Source organism: Pseudophryne corroboree, unplaced genomic scaffold (genome assembly GCF_028390025.1).
Source record: "Pseudophryne corroboree isolate aPseCor3 unplaced genomic scaffold, aPseCor3.hap2 scaffold_322, whole genome shotgun sequence".
NCBI lineage: Eukaryota > Metazoa > Chordata > Amphibia > Anura > Myobatrachidae > Pseudophryne > Pseudophryne corroboree.
Genome location: NW_026969903.1, coordinates 262,335 through 283,827, shown reverse-complemented (window position 1 = coordinate 283,827; position 21,493 = coordinate 262,335). Strand labels below are relative to the sequence as shown.

General features: G+C 47.1%; 24 non-coding genes and 1 pseudogene across 24 annotated transcripts; 18 read left to right on the top strand and 7 right to left on the bottom strand.

Annotated features, from left to right (window-relative positions):
- Window positions 1–3,695: 3,695 nt before the first annotated feature.
- LOC135018527 (U5 spliceosomal RNA) lies at window positions 3,696–3,811 on the bottom strand. The gene has a single exon (XR_010216217.1). It is a non-coding gene; the product is annotated as a U5 spliceosomal RNA (small nuclear RNA).
- Window positions 3,812–4,086: 275 nt separating this feature from the next.
- On the bottom strand, window positions 4,087–4,202 carry LOC135018493 (U5 spliceosomal RNA). The gene has a single exon (XR_010216183.1). It is a non-coding gene; the product is annotated as a U5 spliceosomal RNA (small nuclear RNA).
- A 286-nt stretch (window positions 4,203–4,488) lies between these two features.
- On the bottom strand, window positions 4,489–4,604 carry LOC135018513 (U5 spliceosomal RNA). Its single transcript, XR_010216203.1, has one exon. It is a non-coding gene; the product is annotated as a U5 spliceosomal RNA (small nuclear RNA).
- Window positions 4,605–4,874: 270 nt separating this feature from the next.
- Window positions 4,875–4,990, bottom strand: LOC135018507 (U5 spliceosomal RNA). The gene has a single exon (XR_010216197.1). It is a non-coding gene; the product is annotated as a U5 spliceosomal RNA (small nuclear RNA).
- A 144-nt stretch (window positions 4,991–5,134) lies between these two features.
- Window positions 5,135–5,298, top strand: LOC135018313 (U1 spliceosomal RNA). Its single transcript, XR_010216028.1, has one exon. It is a non-coding gene; the product is annotated as a U1 spliceosomal RNA (small nuclear RNA).
- A 4,820-nt stretch (window positions 5,299–10,118) lies between these two features.
- Window positions 10,119–10,231, bottom strand: LOC135018537 (U5 spliceosomal RNA). The gene has a single exon (XR_010216227.1). It is a non-coding gene; the product is annotated as a U5 spliceosomal RNA (small nuclear RNA).
- A 286-nt stretch (window positions 10,232–10,517) lies between these two features.
- On the bottom strand, window positions 10,518–10,634 carry LOC135018536 (U5 spliceosomal RNA). Its single transcript, XR_010216226.1, has one exon. It is a non-coding gene; the product is annotated as a U5 spliceosomal RNA (small nuclear RNA).
- A 270-nt stretch (window positions 10,635–10,904) lies between these two features.
- Window positions 10,905–11,020, bottom strand: LOC135018514 (U5 spliceosomal RNA). The gene has a single exon (XR_010216204.1). It is a non-coding gene; the product is annotated as a U5 spliceosomal RNA (small nuclear RNA).
- A 144-nt stretch (window positions 11,021–11,164) lies between these two features.
- Window positions 11,165–11,328, top strand: LOC135018259 (U1 spliceosomal RNA). Its single transcript, XR_010215976.1, has one exon. It is a non-coding gene; the product is annotated as a U1 spliceosomal RNA (small nuclear RNA).
- A 152-nt stretch (window positions 11,329–11,480) lies between these two features.
- On the top strand, window positions 11,481–11,643 carry LOC135018452 (U1 spliceosomal RNA). The gene has a single exon (XR_010216153.1). It is a non-coding gene; the product is annotated as a U1 spliceosomal RNA (small nuclear RNA).
- Window positions 11,644–12,317: 674 nt separating this feature from the next.
- On the top strand, window positions 12,318–12,481 carry LOC135018302 (U1 spliceosomal RNA). Its single transcript, XR_010216017.1, has one exon. It is a non-coding gene; the product is annotated as a U1 spliceosomal RNA (small nuclear RNA).
- A 152-nt stretch (window positions 12,482–12,633) lies between these two features.
- LOC135018338 (U1 spliceosomal RNA) lies at window positions 12,634–12,796 on the top strand. The gene has a single exon (XR_010216050.1). It is a non-coding gene; the product is annotated as a U1 spliceosomal RNA (small nuclear RNA).
- Window positions 12,797–13,467: 671 nt separating this feature from the next.
- Window positions 13,468–13,631, top strand: LOC135018551 (U1 spliceosomal RNA). The gene has a single exon (XR_010216240.1). It is a non-coding gene; the product is annotated as a U1 spliceosomal RNA (small nuclear RNA).
- A 152-nt stretch (window positions 13,632–13,783) lies between these two features.
- LOC135018479 (U1 spliceosomal RNA) lies at window positions 13,784–13,946 on the top strand. The gene has a single exon (XR_010216173.1). It is a non-coding gene; the product is annotated as a U1 spliceosomal RNA (small nuclear RNA).
- A 674-nt stretch (window positions 13,947–14,620) lies between these two features.
- On the top strand, window positions 14,621–14,783 carry LOC135018273 (U1 spliceosomal RNA). The gene has a single exon (XR_010215989.1). It is a non-coding gene; the product is annotated as a U1 spliceosomal RNA (small nuclear RNA).
- A 972-nt stretch (window positions 14,784–15,755) lies between these two features.
- Window positions 15,756–15,919, top strand: LOC135018282 (U1 spliceosomal RNA). The gene has a single exon (XR_010215997.1). It is a non-coding gene; the product is annotated as a U1 spliceosomal RNA (small nuclear RNA).
- Window positions 15,920–16,071: 152 nt separating this feature from the next.
- On the top strand, window positions 16,072–16,224 carry LOC135018333 (U1 spliceosomal RNA; annotated as a pseudogene).
- A 680-nt stretch (window positions 16,225–16,904) lies between these two features.
- On the top strand, window positions 16,905–17,069 carry LOC135018385 (U1 spliceosomal RNA). Its single transcript, XR_010216094.1, has one exon. It is a non-coding gene; the product is annotated as a U1 spliceosomal RNA (small nuclear RNA).
- A 149-nt stretch (window positions 17,070–17,218) lies between these two features.
- LOC135018369 (U1 spliceosomal RNA) lies at window positions 17,219–17,381 on the top strand. Its single transcript, XR_010216079.1, has one exon. It is a non-coding gene; the product is annotated as a U1 spliceosomal RNA (small nuclear RNA).
- Window positions 17,382–18,055: 674 nt separating this feature from the next.
- LOC135018288 (U1 spliceosomal RNA) lies at window positions 18,056–18,219 on the top strand. The gene has a single exon (XR_010216003.1). It is a non-coding gene; the product is annotated as a U1 spliceosomal RNA (small nuclear RNA).
- A 152-nt stretch (window positions 18,220–18,371) lies between these two features.
- On the top strand, window positions 18,372–18,534 carry LOC135018380 (U1 spliceosomal RNA). The gene has a single exon (XR_010216089.1). It is a non-coding gene; the product is annotated as a U1 spliceosomal RNA (small nuclear RNA).
- A 674-nt stretch (window positions 18,535–19,208) lies between these two features.
- Window positions 19,209–19,372, top strand: LOC135018287 (U1 spliceosomal RNA). Its single transcript, XR_010216002.1, has one exon. It is a non-coding gene; the product is annotated as a U1 spliceosomal RNA (small nuclear RNA).
- A 152-nt stretch (window positions 19,373–19,524) lies between these two features.
- Window positions 19,525–19,687, top strand: LOC135018355 (U1 spliceosomal RNA). The gene has a single exon (XR_010216066.1). It is a non-coding gene; the product is annotated as a U1 spliceosomal RNA (small nuclear RNA).
- Window positions 19,688–20,361: 674 nt separating this feature from the next.
- On the top strand, window positions 20,362–20,525 carry LOC135018326 (U1 spliceosomal RNA). Its single transcript, XR_010216040.1, has one exon. It is a non-coding gene; the product is annotated as a U1 spliceosomal RNA (small nuclear RNA).
- A 152-nt stretch (window positions 20,526–20,677) lies between these two features.
- On the top strand, window positions 20,678–20,840 carry LOC135018451 (U1 spliceosomal RNA). Its single transcript, XR_010216152.1, has one exon. It is a non-coding gene; the product is annotated as a U1 spliceosomal RNA (small nuclear RNA).
- Window positions 20,841–21,493: the final 653 nt, after the last annotated feature.

The following is a 21,493-nucleotide window of genomic DNA, read 5'->3' as shown; positions in this document are numbered from 1 at the left end:
ATATGAAAAGAGAAAAGGGGCATGCAGGGCATGGCGGCCTTTTGCGGTGCTTGGATGACCCCTAGTTCGCATTAAACACCCCCACCCTCCTTTGGTGTGGGGCTCATGTTGGCCATGCCCCATCCCCTGAAGCATTCAAGCTGATTTCTTGCAGCAGCTGGGCACTGTAACAGCTCCAGAGCTGTTCTGTAAGGCAAGTAAAAGGGTGTGGGCCCTGCAGCACCACCTGTAGTTCGCATTGTGCGTTGGAAGGCACAAAGTAAGCAGACGGGAGGAGAAGTCAGGATAGTGCGCAAGGGCATCCTTTTCTCTTAGTCCGTAGAGGATGCTGGGGTCACATTAAGAACCATGGGGTATAGACGGGATCCGCAAGAGACATGGGCACTTTAAGACTTTCAAAGGGTGTGAACTGGCTCCTCCCTCTATGCCCCTCCTCCAGACTCCAGTTATAGGAACTGTGCCCAGGGAGACGGACATTTCGAGGAAAGGATTTATTGTTAAACTAAGGTGAGCATCTTACCAGCTCACACCTTAAGCATGCCGCAGAACGTGGCATTCAACAGAACACAAGCCAACGGCATGAACAATTGCAGCAAAAAGCTGACCAGAACCATAACATAACATGTGTATAACCACAAGTAATAACTGCAGACACAGTATGGACTGGGACGGGTGCCCAGCATCCTCTACGGACTAAGAGAAAAGGATTTACCAGTAGGTATTAAAATCCTATTTTCTCATACGACCTAGAGGATGCTGGGGTCACATTAAGAACCATGGGGTTATACCAAAGCTCTTGAACGGGTGGGAGAGTGCGTACGACTCTGCAGCACCGAATGACCCAACTTGAGGTTATCATCAGCCAAGGTATCAAACTTGTAAAACTTAGCAAAAGTGTTTACTAAATAGCTGCTCGGCAAAGTTGCAATGCCAAGACTCCCCGACCAGCTGCCCAGGATGAACCCACCTTTCTAGTAGAATGGGTCTTCACCTAATTCAGTAATGGCAATCCTGCCATGGAATGAGCATGCTGAATCTTACCACAGATCCAGCGCATAATGGTCTACATGGAAGCAGGACACCCAATCCTGTTGGGAGCATACAGGACAAACAGAGCCTCTGTTTTCCTAATCTGAACCGTTCTGGTGACATAAATTTTCAAAGTTCTGACCACAGCCAGAGACTTTGACTCAACGAAGGTGTCAGTGGCCAAAGGCACCATGTGGAAAGATGAACCACCTTCGGCAGAAATTGTTGACGTGTCCTCAATTCTGCTCTATCTTCATGAAAGATCAAATAAAGGCTCTTGTGATACTGCATGGTTTGTACTGTTTTCCATGTGCTCCCAGATCTTTCAAGCAAGTAGCATGGTCAAGAAAGTTCTGTTTGAAAAGAAACAACATTTACTGTCATTGTTATAGAATTTGGGAGAAAAAACAAGAAGAAATCTGCACTGTTGACGCACTGGACAGAATGAATGAATCATAAAATATAACCTTTATTAAGTATGTATTAAAATTGGATAAATATTAATATTATTATCCCAAACTGCAGTGAAACATAAATGTTAAAATCACAGAACTAACATACATGTGCATAAGAAGAATAAAGAGATGTGAAAAAAAGGTTTAAAAAGCGTGTCCGTGTGTGATTATTTTTGAAGGCACAACCCTGGCGGGGTTGTTTATATAGATATATATGTTGCTAATAATCACTTTCTAGCGTAATGTTATTAAATAGCTGTTAGTATCTATGTCGTCAGGTACCACTGGGTCGTATCCTATATACTCCCTTCACTCAATAGGGGTTACCTCCCGGGAAGCCATCCCCATTGGCGAATTTGTGGGGGTGATTGAGTATAACCGGTAAGCTAACCTCCAATTTGTGGGGTGCTTAGGTAGATGGGGATCACTTATTTCTCTGTGTCCCCTAAGACTATATTCCTAAATTCAATACCACAGGGGGATAGCTTTCTATATCGGATAAGGAATCACTTGATAGGGAAATCTCTATGGATCATGGAAAGATCATATTTATTAATATCCAAACTAAAAAAATGATGAATAGCTTTAATTTAGCTGTTTAGATATAGTTAATTGGCGAGATATACCAACAGGTGCGGTTGCCTTAAGGAATATGGCAATTCCAATATAAATAGCAGCCCTCCTTCATATAATCAGCCAGATCTTATTAAATCTGGTCCAGATATAGCCGTTCAGATATACTTAATTGACAACATATATCAATCGGTGGGGTTGCCTTAAGGAATATAGCAATTCCAATTCTCATATAAATAGCAACCTTCCTTCATATATTCAGCCAGATCTTATTTAATCTGATCTAGGCGTAGGCAATAATGCTTTCCTTAGAGGTATAGCCACCTCAATTCTTATTAAGAAGCAAAGTGTCTGTCATAATGGTTTATCCAATTCATCTAAGAAATAATATATTCCATGTGTCAGAGATTCATTACTCTCTATTTACACTGTTAAAGAGTTAATTCTTATTATGTTACAGTGTAATGAAATTATCATATAGGGAGATGTGGCAATTCCATGTGCTATATATATAATAACCCTTAGTGGTCCAGATTCCACAATGAGGAATTTTCTTATAAACCGCTGAAACACACAGCTGTTTGACTGACTTCCAAATATATCTATCTCACTTTGTAACAGTCTTATGATAGAGAAACTGTTACATATTCGGTCACTTAGTTATCTAAAGGTAAACAGACTCAGTGTGAGGGTAATATAATATATCAAATGCGCTGTCAATAATCGTGGTAACTGGTGTAATAATGTGGTATATTGAGTATGCTAGTAAGGCATATAACTGCTCTCCAGCCTTTAAGTGTTACCAATCAATTTGTTACACTGTAAAGGATTTATGGTGTCCTGTTAGGACATGCAGCTGCTAGGCTGACTCAAAGATTTATCCATTTGTAACAATTATGTAACAGTTATATACATGTTACTGGTATTACATAGAAATAGTATGACACAGGCCAGCAGTCCCATGTGTCTAGATTCCACAATAGGAGATTTTCTTTGTCTTATAAACTGCTGGAACACACAGCTGCTAGACTGACTTCAAATATATATATTACTTTGTAACAGTCTTATAGTAAAGAGACTGTTACACACTGTCATTTAGTTATCTCAAGGTTAGCAGATTCTGTGTGAGGATAGTGTTCTGTTAGAACATGCAGCTGCTAGGCTGACTCATAGAAAATGTATCCATTTGTAACAAATGACACATACAGCATTAAATTAATATCTATAGCAGCCCATGTGACATCTCTACTCTTATCATAATTGTCTGGTTATTGCCAATCTGGACAGCAGGAGTGATATATATTCACTAGTCCCAATATCCCATCATATAAATATACCCACACTGATATACTTTCTTATCAAGAGTTATTAGTAGCTATCTGTATGCACTTTAGACATTGTAATTGCTAAGTGACATCATATCTAGTGTATTCCTTTCTTATAGCTCAGCTTCTATTCCCTATTAGTGGAGACTAACAGCTAACATCATAATCATATATTTTTGTTTTATAACATTTCACATGAGTCAAATACACGCGGACACGCCGTGCCCTACACATGTGTTTCACTGCATCTATGGCAACTTACATTAAAGCTAACAAGAAAGCACACTCGTTCTGTCTTTAAACTGATAAAAGAAACCCCAATAATATGGGGCATGCAAAAATTGAGATAAAACTCAGTTTTGCTCCTCTCCACGGAAATCTTTAATAAAAGGCGAAATATTTGTTAGTTCTGAAGAGAAACCAGAGCATGACCAAGATTCCACCTGTCGCCTGAGTGCCATGCCAGCAGTTCTCATTGAGCTCAAAGTGAGCACCCAATTTGAAAGAAAGAAAGCAGATTTCTCACCAGGCTTCCCCTAGCTATAAACATGGTTTGTACTCTTTTCCATGTGTTCCCAGATCTTTCAAGCAATTAGTATAGTCAAGAAAGTTCTGTTTGAAAAGAAACAAACATTTACTGTCATTTCTATGCAAATGAGCTTACATTAAAGCACACTCGTTCTATCTTTAAACAGATAAAATAAAACCCCAATAAGATGGGGCATGCAAAATTTGAGATAAAACTCAGTTTTGCTCCTCTCCACGGAAATCTTTAGTAAAAGGCGAAAGATTTGTTCGTTCTGAAGAGAAACCAGAGCATGACCAAGATTCCACCTGTCGCCTGAGTGCCATGCCAGCAGTCCTCATTCAGCTCAAAGTGAGCACCCAATTTGAAAGAAAGAAAGCAGATTTCTCACCAGGCTTCCCCTTGCTATAAGCATGGTTTGTACTCTTTTCCATGTGCTCCCAGATCTTTCAAGCAAGTAGCATGGTCAAGAAAGTTCTGTTTGAAAAGAAACAGACATTTACTATCATTGTTATACAAATAAACTTACATTAAAGCCAACAAGAAAGCACACTCGTTCTGTCTTTAAACTGATAAAAGAAACCCCAATAATATGGGGCATGCAAAAATTGAGATAAAACTCAGTTTTGCTCCTCTCCACGGAAATCTTTAATAAAAGGCGAAAGATTTGTTCATTCTGAAGAGAAACCAGAGCATGACCAAGATTCCACCTGTCGCCTGAGTGCCATGCCAGCAGTCCTCATTCAGATCAAAGTGAGCGCCCAATTTGAAAGAAAGCAGATTTCTCACCTGGCTTCTGCTTGCTATAAGCATGGTTTGTACTGTATTCCATGTGCTCCCAGATCTTTCAAGCAAGTAGCATGGTCAAGAAAGTTCTGTTTGAAAAGAAACAAACATTTACTGTAATTTCTATGCAAATGAGCTTTCATTAAAGCACACTCATTCTATCTTTAAACCGATAAAAGAAAATCCAAAAAGATGGGGCATGCAAAAATTGAGGTAAAACTCAGTTTTGCTCCTCTCCACGGAAATCTTTAGTAAAAGGCGAAAGATTTGTTCGTTCTGAAGAGAAACCAGAGCATGACCAAGATTTTCATCTGAAAATATGTGTTCTCCCTGCAGTTGTTGTCCCCAGATGAGAGTTCCCTTGTGCTGCCTCAGTTGAATCTCCTTTACTTGACAGAGATGTGCCTGAGCAGCGGCCCTCCCCAGCCCTATCCCAAATCATACTTATTTTGCATAGGAGATACCATGGTCATGAAGATTGTTCTCCCAGGGTGAGGTTCATTCATTGCATTCTGGGTATGCTGACCCCTGTGATTTCCCCAAATGTGGGAAACTCGACTGCATTATTTGTGGTAGTGGGGGACTGTGTTTGTGCTTTCCTCTGGTCAGCTCTGGTAAAAGTCAGATTTCTTTGTCTCAGATCTTCCTCTAGCCTTGTTCTTCTTTCGAGAGTTCCCTTGTGCTGCCTCAGTTGGATCTCCTTCACTTGACAGGGGGTGCCCGAGCAGCAATCCTCCACAGCTCTAGCCCAACTCCTACTTACCTGCCAGGTGAGATACTATGATCTTCACTGTTAGGGCAATCAGGATGTGGAATTCCCTGCCAGGGAAGGTGGTAATGGCGGACTCTGTAATTGGATTTAAAAAAGGAATGGATACATTTCTAAATGAAAAAGCTATCTAAGGTTATAATACTTAAAATATCAACATGGTTAATCCGGGGGTAACATGAGTTATAGTAGCTAACTAGTCATAAAACATTATTCAGCAAGTATGTAGAATCATCACAACTTAAAACAGGTTGAACACGATGGGCAATTTGCCTCTATTCAACCTCAAAAACTATGTTACTATATGTTACTATATTACTATGTTACTGTAGTATACAGAAAACCAAAATGCAATGAACAGTGATAGTGAGCACTGATGAGGATACTAGAACTGACACTGAGCAGCAAGATGCAGCACTGGACTATTAGTAATGTACTGTAGTATGCTGAGCACCACAATGCAGCACAAGACAATGAGCAGTGATACTGAGCACTGATGAGGATACTACTGAGAACTGACACTGAGCAGGAGAGACACACTACTAGTATTACTGAGCAGCAATAAGTAACCACTGATACTGAGCACTGATATTGAGATTTCCACTGAGAGAACATAGCCACGTCCATTCCGCTCTCTCTTCAAAGCACGAGTAAAAATGGCGGCAACAAGCAGCTCTTTATATGGAATCCGAATCTCGCGAGAATCCGACAGCGGGATGATGACATTTTCCCTTGTTCAGGTTTTCCGAGTCAGGCGGGAACAACCGAGCCTGCCTCGGACCAGTGTAAACAACGTGGAGTTCGTGGGGAATTCGGTTCTCGGAGAACCGAACCCGCTCCTCTCTACCTTATACCCATCAATTTTTTTATTTTCAATCTAAGCCCCTGCAGTTTTCTGTAAGCATCTGCTTCGCTATGATGATCAACAAGTCACAAGGGCAAACACTCAGGGCTTGAGGCGTAGATCTTAGGACCAGCTGCTACAAGCATGGCAGAGGTGTCACTATCACTGGTGACACCCAGAGAGGTGGCGAGGGAGATTGTAATGCAGTGCGCGCAGATAAGCAGCGCAATGGTAAAAAGGAGGCATGGTTTCATAGGTAGGGGCGTGGCCTGGTGGCCTGAATCTACATTTTGTTGCTCCGGGTGTCCCGGGGGTTGGGGGCTGCACCCGGGGACTAGTGTGTGAGCAGTGCTGGCTCCTGCACAGTGAAAGGGCATGGCCACCCAGCATGACGCCTCCCTTCTTGACCATGCTGTAATTGCAGTCGCACTGCAGTTCAGCGTGATCATAAAAAATGGTGTAGCCTCCTGCTGGTGCAGACTGTATGTGCGCGCAGGAAGCCGCCACCATTTTTGTGATCACAGCGGCTGAATGTGATGTCATACAGCCGCTGTGACCACGCCCCCTGTGTCTCCTCCATTGCAGACCCCATTTTGAAGCCTTGCCCCCGCACCGCTCCATCCCTGACTTGGAAATGGAGTGTTGCTGACCCACCTATCCCCCCCCCGCCCCGATTGACAGGCAGAGGCGATCGCATTCTCTGCGGGGTGCCGCAGAAAATGCAGGCACATGCGTATGCTCTTAGCAATTTTTGCAGTTGGATCGCTTATTGTGATTGCAATCCAACCTGAATCAGGCCCTATTACCTATCACAATGCGCTGCGGGCAGTACAAAATTGGGTTAATATAGGAGAAAAACCCCCAGACCTGTGCTCCTTAACTGTACCTGGTGGCTAGTGGAGCGGCTGCCCAGTAATCAGTGTCCACGCCAGTGCGCACACGGTCCACCCCCTACGGCCACGCTCCCCTTCATCAGCGGCCTCGTGATCCGGAAGGGTGGTGTGTGTGTGACTGACCTTAGGATGAAACCGGACCCTCCGCTGCAGTGACCCAGCAACCAGGGCACGGGAGTATACAGCGCCGCTGGGAGTGATGAAGCTGCAGTAAAGATGTCTATTAGACCTAGCCTGCTGCAGCCCTTGTAGATTCTCATAAAACAAGTTCTTCTTTTCTTGTCAAAATTTATAGCTAAGAATAGGCTGCCTGAGGCAGGCCCCTGTTAAGTGGCCTGCTACTGAAGGCACCAACTACAAACTGAGCTCCCTGTTCATGGAAGCGGGGTTATAGAGGAGAATGCACTGAGCATCTTGGGAACAGTCAAAAGCTTTGAGCCGGTTGGTGCCTCAGATCAAGATCCTACTCTACACCCCAATGTGAATCCTTGTGGAGTCCAGTGTACCCCACAGAAGAAATTAATGTGTCACACCCATTGGCAGCAACCTTAGAATAGCTGCTGACGGGCACAATTGAGAAAGGAAGGGGGGGGGGGGACATTTGAATCCAGCACATAAATGCAATTCAAATATGTAATTTGTACCTTCCTATTTTAAAATATAATGGATGAACCTCACCCTGTGATAACAATCTTCATGATCAAGAGATCTCATATGCAAAATAAGTATGAGTTGGGATAGGGCTGGGGAGGGTGGCTGCTCGGGCAGCCCCTCCCCCGTCAAGTTAAGGAGATTCAACTGAGGAAGCACAAGGGAACTCTCGTCTGGGGACAACAACTGCAGGGAGACCACATCTTTTCAGATGAACATGGGAGGGCGGAAGGCTGCCTAATACTGAAGCACCATCAAATATCAAACCATATGCAACATCTAGTACAAGCCTTCCTGGGGGAAGGTCTGCAGCAGACGGATTTGCATACAGTGATGTTATTCAAGCAGTGGGCCAAAGTTGGCTGGAACCCTCATCTGCATATGAAAAGAGAAAAGGGGCGTGCAGGGCATGGCGGCCTTTTGCAGTGCTTGGATGACCCCTAGTTCTCATTAAACACCCCCACCCTCCTTTGGTGTTGGGCTCATGTTGGCCATGCCCCATCCCCTGAAGCATTCAAGCTGATTTCTTGCAGCAGCTGGGCACTGTAACAGCTCCAGAGCTGTTCTGTAAGGCAAGTAAAAGGGTGTGGGCCCTGCAGCACCACCTGTAGTTTGCATTGTGCGTTGGAAGGCACAAAGTAAGCAGACGGGAGGAGAAGTCAGGATAGTGCGCAAGGGCATCCTTTTCTCTTAGTCCGTAGAGGATGCTGGGGTCACATTAAGAACCATGGGGTATAGACGGGATCCGCAAGAGACATGGGCACTTTAAGACTATCAAAGGGTGTGAACTGGCTCCTCCCTCTATGCCCCTCCTCCAGACTCCAGTTATAGGAACTGTGCCCATGGAGACGGACATTTCGAGGAAAGGATTTATTGTTAAACTAAGGTGAGCATCTTACCAGCTCACACCTTAAGCATGCCGCAGAACGTGGCATTCAACAGAACACAAGCCAACGGCATGAACAATTGCAGCAAAAAGCTGACCAGAACCATAACACAACATGTGTATAACCACAAGTAATAACTGCAGACACAGTATGGACTGGGACGGGTGCCCAGCATCCTCTACAGACTAAGAGAAAAGGATTTACCGGTAGGTATTAAAATCCTATTTTCTCATACGACCTAGAGGATGCTGGGGTCACATTAAGAACCATGGGGTTATACCAAAGCTCTTGAACGGGTGGAAGAGTGCGTACGACTCTGCAGCACCGAATGACCCAACTTGAAGTTATCATCGGCCAAGGTATCAAACTTGTAAAACTTAGCAAAAGTGTTTACTAAATAGCTGCTCGGCAAAGTTGCAATGCCGAGACTCCCCGACCAGCTGCCCAGGATGAACCCACCTTTCTAGTAGAATGGGTCTTCACCTAATTCAGTAACGGCAATCCTGCCATGGAATGAGCATGCTGAATCTTACCACAGATCCAGCGCATAATGGTCTACATGGAAGCAGGACACCCAATCCTGTTGGGAGCATACAGGACAAACAGAGCCTCTGTTTTCCTAATCTGAACCGTTCTGGTGACATAAATTTTCAAAGTTCTGACCACAGCCAGAGACTTTGACTCAACGAAGGTGTCAGTGGCCAAAGGCACCATGTGGAAAGATGAACCACCTTCGGCAGAAATTGTTGACGTGTCCTCAATTCTGCTCTATCTTCATGAAAGATCAAATAAAGGCTCTTGTGATACTGCATGGTTTGTACTGTTTTCCATGTGCTCCCAGATCTTTCAAGCAAGTAGCATGGTCAAGAAAGTTCTGTTTGAAAAGAAACAAACATTTACTGTCATTGTTATGCAAATAAACTTACATTAAAGCTAACAAGAAAGCAAACTCGTTCTGTCTTTAAACTGATAAAAGAAACCCCAATAATATGGGCATACCTCCCAACTTTGTCGGCTCGCAAAGAGGGACACACGCGCGGCGAAGTCGCGCGCGCTCCCAAAAAGGGTGTGGCCTAAGTAAAAGGGGGCGTGGCTTCGCGGGAGGACCCGCGATCGCGAGTCACGCCCCCGTTTTCGGCACTGAGCGGGCATGCCCAGCGCTCTGTGAGCCGCTGGCATGCCACCTCTCCCTCTGACTTCAGTGAATAGACGCTGTGCGCATGCGCACAGCGTCTATTCACCGCTGCTCTGCTAAGCAGGGCAGCGACAGACAGAGCCTCCCAATTGTCCTCCCCACCGCGGGACACTGCGGCCCGCAGGTGGGACAGCGGGACAGTCCCCAAAAAACGGGACTGTCCCGCGAAAATCGGGACAGTTGGGAGGTATGATATGGGGCATGCAAAAATTGAGATAAAACTCAGTTTTGCTCCTCTCCACGGAAATCTTTAGTAAAAGGCGAAAGATTTGTTTGTTCTGAAGAGAAACCAGAGCATGACCAAGATTCCACCTGTCGCCTGAGTGCCATGCCAGCAGTCCTCATTCAGCTCAAAGTGAGCACCCAATTTGAAAGAAAGAAAGCAGATTTCTCACCAGGCTTCCCCTTGCTATAAACATGGTTTGTACTCTTTTCCATGTGCTCCCAGATCTTTCAAGCAATTAGTATGGTCAAGAAAGTTCTGCTTGAAAAGAAACAGACATTTATTGTCATTGTTATGCAAATAAACTTACATTAAAGCTAACAAGAAAGCACACTCGTTCTGTCTTTAAACTGATAAAAGAAACCCCAATAATATGGGGCATGCAAAAATTGAGATAAAATTCAGTTTTGCTCCTCTCCACGGATAATCTTTAATAAAAGGCGAAAGATTTGTTCGTTCTGAAGAGAAACCAGAGCATGACCAAGATTCCACCTGTCGCCTGAGTGCTGTGCCAGCAGTCCTCATTCAGATCAAAGTGAGTGCCCAATTTGAAAGAAAGCAGATTTCTCACCTGGCTTCTCCTTGCTATAAGCATGGTTTGTACTGTATTCCATGTGCTCCCAGATCTTTAAAGCAAGTAGCATGGTCAAGAAAGTTCTGTTTGAACATAAATAAACATTTACTGTCATTTCTATGCAAATGAGCTTACATTAAAGCACACTCATTCTATCTTTAAACCGGTAAAAGAAACCCCAAAAAGATGGGGCATGCAAAAATTGAGATAAAACTCGGTTTTGCGCCTCTCCACGGAAATCTTTAGTAAGAGGCGAAAGATTTGTTCGTTCTGAAGAGAAACCAGAGCATGACCAAGATTTTTATATGAAAATATGTGTTCTCCCTGCAGTTGTTGTCCCCAGATGAGAGTTCCCTTGTGCTGCCTCAGCTGAATCTCCTTTACTTGACAGAGATGTGCCTGAGCAGCGGCCCTCCCCAGCCCTATCCCAAATCATACTTATTTTGCATAGGCGATACCATGGTCATGAAGATTGTTCTCCCAGGGTGAGGTTCATTCATTGCATTCTGGGTATGCTGACCCCTGTGATTTCCCCAAATGTGGGAAACTCGACTGCATTATTTGTGGTAGTGGGGGACTGTGTTTGTGCTTTCCTCTGGTCAGCTCTGGTAAAAGTCAGATTTCTTTGTCTCAGATCTTCCTCTAGCCTTGTTCTTCTTTCGAGAGTTCCCTTGTGCTGCCTCAGTTGGATCTCTTTCACTTGACAGGGGGGTGCCCGAGTAGCGACCCTCCCCAGCTCTAGCCCAACTCCTACTTACCTGCCAGGTGAGATACTATGATCATGAAGGTGCTTCTCCCAGGGCAAGGCTCACCCATTGCACTCTGGGTGTGGTGCCCCTGCGATTTCCCCAAATGTGGGAAGCTTGACTGCATAATTTGTGTTTCCCCTGGTCGGCTCTCGTATAATTCAGATCTCTTTGTCTCAGGTCTCTCTCCAGCCTAGTTTGCTGTCTGTTTCCACTTCTTTTTTCATGAGCCCCTCCCTTTTATACCCTTGTGCACTATCCTGACTTCTCCTCTTGTCTGCTTACTTTGTGCCTTCCAATGCACAATGCAAACTACTGGTAGTGCTGCAGGGCCCACACCCTTTTACTTGCCGTACAGAGCAGCTCTGGAGCTGTTACAGTGCCCAGCTGCTGCAAGAAATCAGCTTGAATGCTTCAGGGGCTGGGGCATAGCCAACATGAGCCCCACACCGAAGGAGGGTGGAGGTGTTTAATGCGAACTAGGGGTCATCCAAGCGCCGCAAAAGGCCGCTATGCCCTGCACGCCCCTTTTCTCTTTTCATATGCAGACGAGGGTTGAAGCCAACTTTGACCCACTGCTTGGATGACATCACCATATGCAAATCCATCTGCTGCAGGCCTTCCCCCAGGAATGCTTGCACTAGTTGTTGCATTTGGTTTGTTGTTTGGGGGTGCTTCATTATTAGGCAGCCTTCTGCCCTCCCATGTTCATCTGAAAATATGTGTTCTCCCTGCAGTTGTTGTCCCCAGATGAGAGTTCCCTTGTGCTGCCTCAGTTGAATCTCCTTTACTTGACAGAGATGTGCCTGAGCAGCGGCCCTCCCCAGCCCTATCCCAAATCATACTTATTTTGCATAGGAGATACCATGGTCATGAAGATTGTTCTCCCAGGGTGAGGTTCATTCATTGCATTCTGGGTATGCTGACCCCTGTGATTTCCCCAAATGTGGGAAACTCGACTGCATTATTTGTGGTAGTGGGGGACTGTGTTTGTGCTTTCCTCTGGTCAGCTCTGGTAAAAGTCAGATTTATTTGTCTCAGATCTTCCTCTAGCCTTGTTCTTCTTTCGAGAGTTCCCTTGTGCTGCCTCAGTTGAATCTCCTTCACTTGACAGGGGGGTACCCGAGCAGCGACCCTCCCCAGCTCTAGCCCAACTTCTACTTACCTGGCAGGTGAGATACTATGATCATGTAGGTGCTTCTCCCAGGGCAAGGCTCACCCATTGCACTCTGGGTGTGCTGCTCCTGCGATTTCCCCAAATGTGGGAAACTTGACTGCATAATTTGTGTTTCCCCTGGTCGGCTCTCGTATAATTCAGATCTCTTTGTCTCAGGTCTCTCTCCAGCCTAGTTTGCTGTCTGTTTCAACTTCTCTTTTCTTGAGCCGCTCCCTTCTATGCCCTTGCGCACTATCCTGACTTCTCCCGTCTGCTTACTTTGTGCCTTCCAATGCACAATGCAAACTACAGGTAGTGCTGCAGGGCCCACACCCTTTTACTTGCCGTTCAGAGCAGCTCTGGAGCTGTTACAGTGCCCAGCTGCTGCAAGAAATCAGCTTGAATGCTTCAGGGGCTGGGGCATAGCCAACATGAGCCCCACACCGAAGGAGGGTGGAGGTGTTTAATGCGAACTAGGGGTCATCCAAGCGCCGCAAAAGGCCGCCATGCCCTGCACGCCCCTTTTCTCTTTTCATATGCAGACGAGGGTTGAAGCCAACTTTGACCCACTGCTTGGATGACATCACCATATGCAAATCCATCTGCTGCAGGCCTTCCCCCAGGAATGCTTGTACTACTTGTTGCATTTGGTTTGTTGTTTGGGGGTGCTTCAGTATTAGGCTGCCTTCTGCCCTCCCATGTTTATCTGAAAATATGTGTTCTCCCTGCAGTTGTTGTCCCCAGATGAGAGTTCCCTTGTGCTGCCTCAGTTGAATCTCCTTTACTTGACAGAGATGTGCCTGAGCAGCGGCCCTCCCCAGCCCTATCCCAAATCATACTTATTTTGCATAGGCGATACCATGGTCATGAAGATTGTTCTCCCAGGGTGAGGTTCATTCATTGCATTCTGGGTATGCTGACCCCTGTGATTTCCCCAAATGTGGGAAACTCAACTGCATTATTTGTGGTAGTGGGGGACTGTGTTTGTGCTTTCCTCTGGACAGCTCTGGTAAAAGTCAGATTTATTTGTCTCAGATCTTCCTCTAGCCTTGTTCTTCTTTCGAGAGTTCCCTTGTGCTGCCTCAGTTTGATCTCTTTCACTTGACAGGGGGGTGCCCGAGCAGCGACCCTCCCCAGCTCTAGCCCAACTCCTACTTACTTGCCAGGTGAGATACTATGATCATGAAGGTGCTTCTCCCAGGGCAAGGCTCACCCATTGCACTCTAGGTGTGGTGCCCCTGCGATTTCCCCAAATGTGGGAAGCTTGACTGCATAATTTGTGTTTCCCCTGGTCGGCTCTCGTATAATTCAGATCTCTTTGTCTCAGGTCTCTCTCCAGCCTAGTTTGCTGTCTGTTTCCACTTCTTTTTTCATGAGCCCCTCCCTTTTATACCCTTGTGCACTATCCTGACTTCTCCTCCTGTCTGCTTACTTTGTGCCTTCCAATGCACAATGCAAACTACAGGTAGTGCTGTAGGGCCCACACCCTTTTACTTGCCGTACAGAGCAGCTCTGGAGCTGTTACAGTGCCCAGCTACTGCAAGAAATCAGCTTGAATGCTTCAGGGGCTGGGGCACAGCCAACATGAGCCCCACACCGAAGGAGGGTGGAGGTGTTTAATGTGAACTAGGGGTCATCCAAGCGCCGCAAAAGGCCGCCATGCCCTGCACGCCCCTTTTCTCTTTTCATATGCAGACGAGGGTTGAAGCCAACTTTGACCCACTGCTTGGATGACATCACCGTATGCAAATCCATCTGCTGCAGGCCTTCCCCCAGGAATGCTTGCACTAGTTGTTGCATTTGGTTTGTTGTTTGGGGGTGCTTCAGTATTAGGCAGCCTTCTGCCCTCCCATGTTCATCTGAAAATATGTGTTCTCCCTGCAGTTGTTGTCCCCAGATGAGAGTTCCCTTGTGCTGCCTCAGTTGAATCTCCTTTACTTGACAGAGATGTGCCTGAGCAGCGGCCCTCCCCAGCCCTATCCCAAATCATACTTATTTTGCATAGGAGATACCATGGTCATGAAGATTGTTCTCCCAGGGTGAGGTTCATTCATTGCATTCTGGGTATGCTGACCCCTGTGATTTCCAAAATGTGGGAAACTCGACTGCATTATTTGTGGTAGTGGGGGACTGTGTTTGTGCTTTCCTCTGGTCAGCTCTGGTAAAAGTCAGATTTATTTGTCTCAGATCTTCCTCTAGCCTTGTTCTTCTTTCGAGAGTTTCCTTGTGCTGCCTCAGTTGGATCTCTTTCACTTGACAGAGGGGTGCCCGAGCAGCGACCCTCCCCAGCTCTAGCCCAACTCCTACTTACCTGCCAGGTGAGATACTATGATCATGAAGGTGCTTCTCCCAGGGCAAGGCTCACCCATTGCACTCTGATTTCCCCAAATGTGGGAAGCTTGACTGCATAATTTGTGTTTCCCCTGGTCGGCTCTCGTATAATTCAGATCTCTTTGTCTCAGGTCTCTCTCCAGCCTAGTTTGCTGTCTGTTTCCACTTCTTTTTTCATGAGCCCCTCCCTTTTATACCCTTGTGCACTATCCTGACTTCTCCTCCTGTCTGCTTACTTTGTGCCTTCCAATGCACAATGCAAACTACAGGTAGTGCTGCAGGGCCCACACCCTTTTACTTGCCGTACAGAGCAGCTCTGGAGCTGTTACAGTGCCCAGCTGCTGCAAGAAATCAGCTTGAATGCTTCAGGGGCTGGGGCATAGCCAACATGAGCCCCACACCGAAGGAGGGTGGAGGTGTTTAATGCGAACTAGGGGTCATCCAAGCGCCGCAAAAGGCCGCCATGCCCTGCACGCCCCTTTTCTCTTTTCATATGCAGACGAGGGTTGAAGCCAACTTTGACCCACTGCTTGGATGACATCACCGTATGCAAATCCATCTGCTGCAGGCCTTCCCCCAGGAATGCTTGCACTAGTTGTTGCATTTGGTTTGTTGTTTGGGGGTGCTTCAGTATTAGGCAGCCTTCTGCCCTCCCATGTTCATCTGAAAATATGTGTTCTCCCTGCAGTTGTTGTCCCCAGATGAGAGTTCCCTTGTGCTGCCTCAGTTGAATCTCCTTTACTTGACAGAGATGTGCCTGAGCAGCGGCCCTCCCCAGCCCTATCCCAAATCATACTTATTTTGCATAGGAGATACCATGGTCATGAAGATTGTTCTCCCACGGTGAGGTTCATTCATTGCATTCTGGGTATGCTGACCCCTGTGATTTCCCCAAATGTGGGAAACTCGACTGCTTTATTTGTGGTAGTGGGGGACTGTGTTTGTGCTTTCCTCTGGTCAGCTCTGGTAAAAGTCAGATTTCTTTGTCTCAGATCTTCCTTTAGCCTTGTTCTTCTTTCGAGAGTTCCCTTGTGCTGCCTCAGTTGGATCTCCTTCACTTGACAGGGGGGTACCCGAGCAGCGACCCTCCCCAGCTCTAGCCCAACTTCTACTTACCTGGCAGGTGAGATACTATGATCATGTAGGTGCTTCTCCCAGGGCAAGGCTCACCCATTGCACTCTGGGTGTGCTGCTCCTGCGATTTCCCCAAATGTGGGAAACTTGACTGCATAATTTGTGTTTCCCCGGGTCGGCTCTCGTATAATTCAGATCTCTTTGTCTCAGGTCTCTCTCCAGCCTAGTTTGCTGTCTGTTTTAACTTCTCTTTTCTTGAGCCGCTCCCTTCTATGCCCTTGCGCACTATCCTGACTTCTCCCGTCTGCTTACTTTGTGCCTTCCAATGCACAATGCAAACTACAGGTAGTGCTGCAGGGCCCACACCCTTTTACTTGCCGTTCAGAGCAGCTCTGGAGCTGTTACAGTGCCCAGCTGCTGCAATAAATCAGCTTGAATGCTTCAGGGGATGGGGCATGGCCAACATGAGCCCCACACCAAAGGAGGGTGGGGTGTTTAATGCGAACTAGGGGTCATCCAAGCACCGCAAAAGGCCGCCATGCCCTGCACGCCCCTTTTCTCTTTTCATATGCAGATGAGGGTTGAAGCCAACTTTGACCCACTGCTTGGATGACATCACCGTATGCAAATCCGTCTTCTGCAGAACTTCCCCCAGGAATGCTTGCACTAGTTGTTGCATTTGGTTTGTTGTTTGGGGGTGCTTCAGTATTAGGCAGCCTTCTGCCCTCCCATGTTCATCTGAAAATATGTGTTCTCCCTGCAGTTGTTGTCCCCAGATGAGAGTTCCCTTGTGCTGCCTCAGTTGAATCTCCTTTACTTGACAGAGATGTGCATGAGCAGCGGCCCTCCCCAGCCCTATCCCAAATCATACTTATTTTGCATAGGAGATACCATGGTCATGAAGATTACTCTCCCAGGGTGAGGTTCATTCATTGCATTCTGGGTATGCTGACCCCTGTGATTTCCCCAAATGTGGGAAACGCGACTGCTTTATTTGTTGGTAGTGGGGGACTGTGTTTGTGTTTTCCTCTGCTCTCTGGTAAAAGTCAGATTTCTTTGTTTCAGATCTTCCTCTAGCCTTGTTCTTCTTTCGAGAGTTTCCTTGTGCTGCCTCAGTTGGATCTCCTTCACTTGACAGGGGGGTGCCCGAGCAGCGACCCTCCCCAGCTCTAGCCCAACTCCTACTTACCTGCCAGGTGAGATACTATGATCATGAAGGTGCTTCTCCCAGGGCAAGGCTCACCCATTGCACTCTGGGTGTGCTGCCCCTGCGATTTCCCCAAATGTGGGAAACTTGACTGCATAATTTGTGTTTCCCCTGGTCAGGTCTCGTATAATTCAGATCTCTTTGTCTCAGGTCTCTCTCCAGCCTAGTTTGCTGTCTGTTTCCACTTCTCTTTTCTTGAGCCGCTCCCTTCTATGCCCTTGCGCACTATCCTGACTTCTCCTCCTTTCTGCTTACTTTGTGCCTTCCAACGCACAATGCGAACTACAGGTAGTGCTGCAGGGCCCACACCCTTTTACTTGCCTTACAGAGCAGCTCTGGAGCTGTTACAGTGCCCAGCTGCTGCAAGAAATCAGCTTGAATGCTTCAGGGGCTGGGGCATAGCCAACATGAGCCCTACACCGAAGGAGGGTGGAGGTGTTTAATGCAAACTAGGGGTCAGCCAAGTGCCGCAAAAGGCCACCATGCCCTGCACGCCCCTTTTCTCTTTTCATATGCAGACGAGGGTTGAAGCCAACTTTGACCCACTGCTTGGATGACATCACCATATGCAAATCTATCTGCTGCAGGCCTTCCCCCAGGAATGCTTGCACTAGTTGTTGCATTTGGTTTGTTGTTTGGGGGTGCTTCAGTATTAGGCAGCCTTCTGCCCTCCCATGTTCATCTGAAAATATGTGTTCTCCCTGCAGTTGTTGTCCCCAGATGAGAGTTCCCTTGTGCTGCCTCAGTTGAATCTCCTTTACTTGACAGAGATGTGCCTGAGCAGCGGCCCTCCCCAGCCATATCCCAAATCATACTTATTTTGCATAGGAGATACCATTGTTATGAAGATTGTTCTCCCAGGGTGCGGTTCATTCATTGCACTCTGGGTATGCTGACCCCTGTGATTTCCCCAAATGTGGGAAACTCGACTGCATTATTTGTGGTAGTGGTGGACTGTGTTTGTGCTTTCCTCTGGTCAGCTCTGGTAAAAGTCAGATTTCTTTGTCTCAGATCTTCCTCTAGCCTTGTTCTTCTTTCGAGAGTTCCTTTGTGCTGCCTCAGTTGGATCTCCTTCACTTGACAGGGGGGTGCCCGAGCAGCGACCCTCCCCAGCTCTAGCCCAACTCCTACTTACCTGCCAGGTGAGATACTATGATCATGAAGGTGCTTCTCCCAGGGCAAGGCTCACCCATTGCACTCTGGGTGTGCTGCTCCTGCGATTTCCCCAAATGTGGGAAACTTGACTGCATAATTTGTGTTTCCCCTGGTCAGGTCTCGTATAATTCAGATCTCTTTGTCTCAGGTCTCTCTCCAGCCTAGTTTGCTGTCTGTTTCCACTTCTCTTTTCTTCAGCAGCTCCCTTCTATGCCCTTGCGCACTATCCTGACTTCTCCTCCTTTCTGCTTACTTTGTGCCTTCCAACGCACAATGCGAACTACAGGTAGTGCTGCAGGGCCCACAACCTTTTACTTGCCTTACAGAGCAGCTCTGGAGCTGTTACAGTGCCCAGCTGCTGCAAGAAATCAGCTTGAATGCTTCAGGGGCTGGGGCATAGCCAACATGAGCCCCACACCGAAGGAGGGTGGAGGTGTTTAATGCAAACTAGGGGTCAGCCAAGTGCCGCAAAAGGCCACCATGCCCAGCACGCCCCTTTTCTCTTTTCATATGCAGACGAGGGTTGAAGCCAACTTTGACCCACTGCTTGGATGACATCACCATATGCAAATCTATCTGCTGCAGGCCTTCCCCCAGGAATGCTTGCACTAGTTGTTGCATTTGGTTTGTTGTTTGGGGGTGCTTCAGTATTAGGCAGCCTTCTGCCCTCCCATGTTCATCTGAAAATATGTGTTCTCCCTGCAGTTGTTGTCCCCAGATGAGAGTTCCCTTGTGCTGCCTCAGTTGAATCTCCTTTACTTGACAGAGATGTGCCTGAGCAGCGGCCCTCCCCAGCCATATCCCAAATCATACTTATTTTGCATAGGAGATACCATTGTTATGAAGATTGTTCTCCCAGGGTGCGGTTCATTCATTGCACTCTGGGTATGCTGACCCCTGTGATTTCCCCAAATGTGGGAAACTCGACTGCATTATTTGTGGTAGTGGTGGACTGTGTTTGTGCTTTCCTCTGGTCAGCTCTGGTAAAAGTCAGATTTCTTTGTCTCAGATCTTCCTCTAGCCTTGTTCTTCTTTCGAGAGTTCCTTTGTGCTGCCTCAGTTGGATCTCCTTCACTTGACAGGGGGGTGTCCGAGCAGCGACCCTCCCCAGCTCTAGCCCAACTCCTACTTACCTGCCAGGTGAGATACTATGATCATGAAGGTGCTTCTCCCAGGGCAAGGCTCACCCATTGCACTCTGGGTGTGCTGCCCCTGCAATTTCCCCAAATGTGGGAAACTTGACTGCATAATTTGTGTTTCCCCTGGTCGGCTCTCGTATAATTCAGATCTCTTTGTCTCAGGTCTCTCTCCAGCCTAGTTTGCTGTCTGTTTCCACTTCTCTTTTCTTGAGCCCCTCCCTTCTATACCCTTGTGCACTATCCTGACTTCTCCTCCCGTCTGCTTACTTTGTGCCTTCCAATGCACAATGCAAACTACAGGTAGTGCTGCAGGGCCCACACCCTTTTACTTGCCTTACAGAGCAGCTCTGGAGCTGTTACAGTGCCCAGCTGCTGCAAGAAATCAGCTTGAATGCTTCATGGGATGGGGCATGGCCAACATGAGCCCCACACCAAAGGAGGGTGGGGGTGTTTAATGCGATCTAGGGGTCATCCAAGCGCCGCAAAAGGCCGCCATGCCCTGCACGCCCCTTTTCTCTTTTCATATGCAGATGAGGGTTGAAGCCAACTTTGACCCACTGCTTGGATAACATCACCATATGCAAATCCATCTGCTGCAGGCCTTCCCCCAGGAATGCTTGCACTAGTTGTTGCATTTGGTTTGTTGTTTGGGGGTGCTTAAGTATTAGGCAGCCTTCTGCCCTCCCATGTTCATCTGAAAATATGTGTTCTCCCTGCAGTTGTTGTCCCCAGATGAGAGTTCCCTTGTGCTGCCTCAGTTGAATTAACTTTACTTGACAGAGATGTGCCTGAGCAGCGGCCCTCCCCAGCCCTATCCCAAATCATACTTATTTTGCATAGGAGACACCATGGTCATGAAGATTGTTCACCCAGGGTGAGGTTCATTCATTGCATTCTGGGTATGCTGACCCCTGTGATTTCCCCAAATGTGGGAAACTCGCCTGCATTATTTGTGGTAGTGGGGGACTGTGTTTGTGTTTTCCGCTGGTCAGCTCTGGTAAAAGTCAGATTTCTTTGTCTCAGATCTTCCTCTAGCCTTGTTCTTCTTTCGAGAGTTCCATTGTGCTGCCTCAGTTGGATCTCCTTCACTTGACAGGGGGGTGCCCGAGCAGCGACCCTCCCCAGCTCTAGCCCAACTCCTACTTACCTGCCAGGTGAGATACTATGATCTTGAAGGTGCTTCTCCCAGGGCAAGGCTCACCCATTGCACTCTGGCTGTGCTGCCCCTGCGATTTCCCCAAATGTGGGAAACTTGACTGCATAATTTGTGTTTCCCCTGGTCGGCTCTCGTATAATTCAGATCTCTTTGTCTCAGGTCTCTCTCCAGCCTAGTTTGCTGTCTGTTTCCACTTCTCTTTTCTTGAGCCGCTCCCTTCTATGCCCTTGCGCACTATCCTGACTTCTCCCGTCTGATTACTTTGTGCCTTCCAACGCACAATGCGAACTACAGGTAGTGCTGCAGGGCCCACACCCTTTTATTTGCCTTACAGAGCAGCTCTGGAGCTGTTACAGTGCCCAGCTGCTGCAAGAAATCAGCTTGAATGCTTCAGGGGCTGGGGCATAGTCAACATGAGCCCCACACCGAAGGAGGGTGGAGGTGTTTAATGCGAACTAGGGGTCATCCAAGCGCCGCAAAAGGCCGCCATGCCCTGCATAACCCTTTTCTCTTTTCATATGCAGATGAGGGTTCCAGCCAACTTTGGCCCACTGCTTGGATGACATCACCGTATGCAAATTCGTCTCCTGCAGACCTTCCCCCAGGAATGCTTGTACTAGTTATTGCATATGGTTTGATATTTGATGGTGCTTCAGTATTAGGCAGCCTTCCGCCCTCCCATGTTCATCTGAAAAGATGTGGTCTCCCTGCAGTTGTTGTCCCCAGACGAGAGTTCCCTTGTGCTTCCTCAGTTGAATCTCCTTAACTTGACGGGGGAGGGGCTGCCCGAGCAGCCACC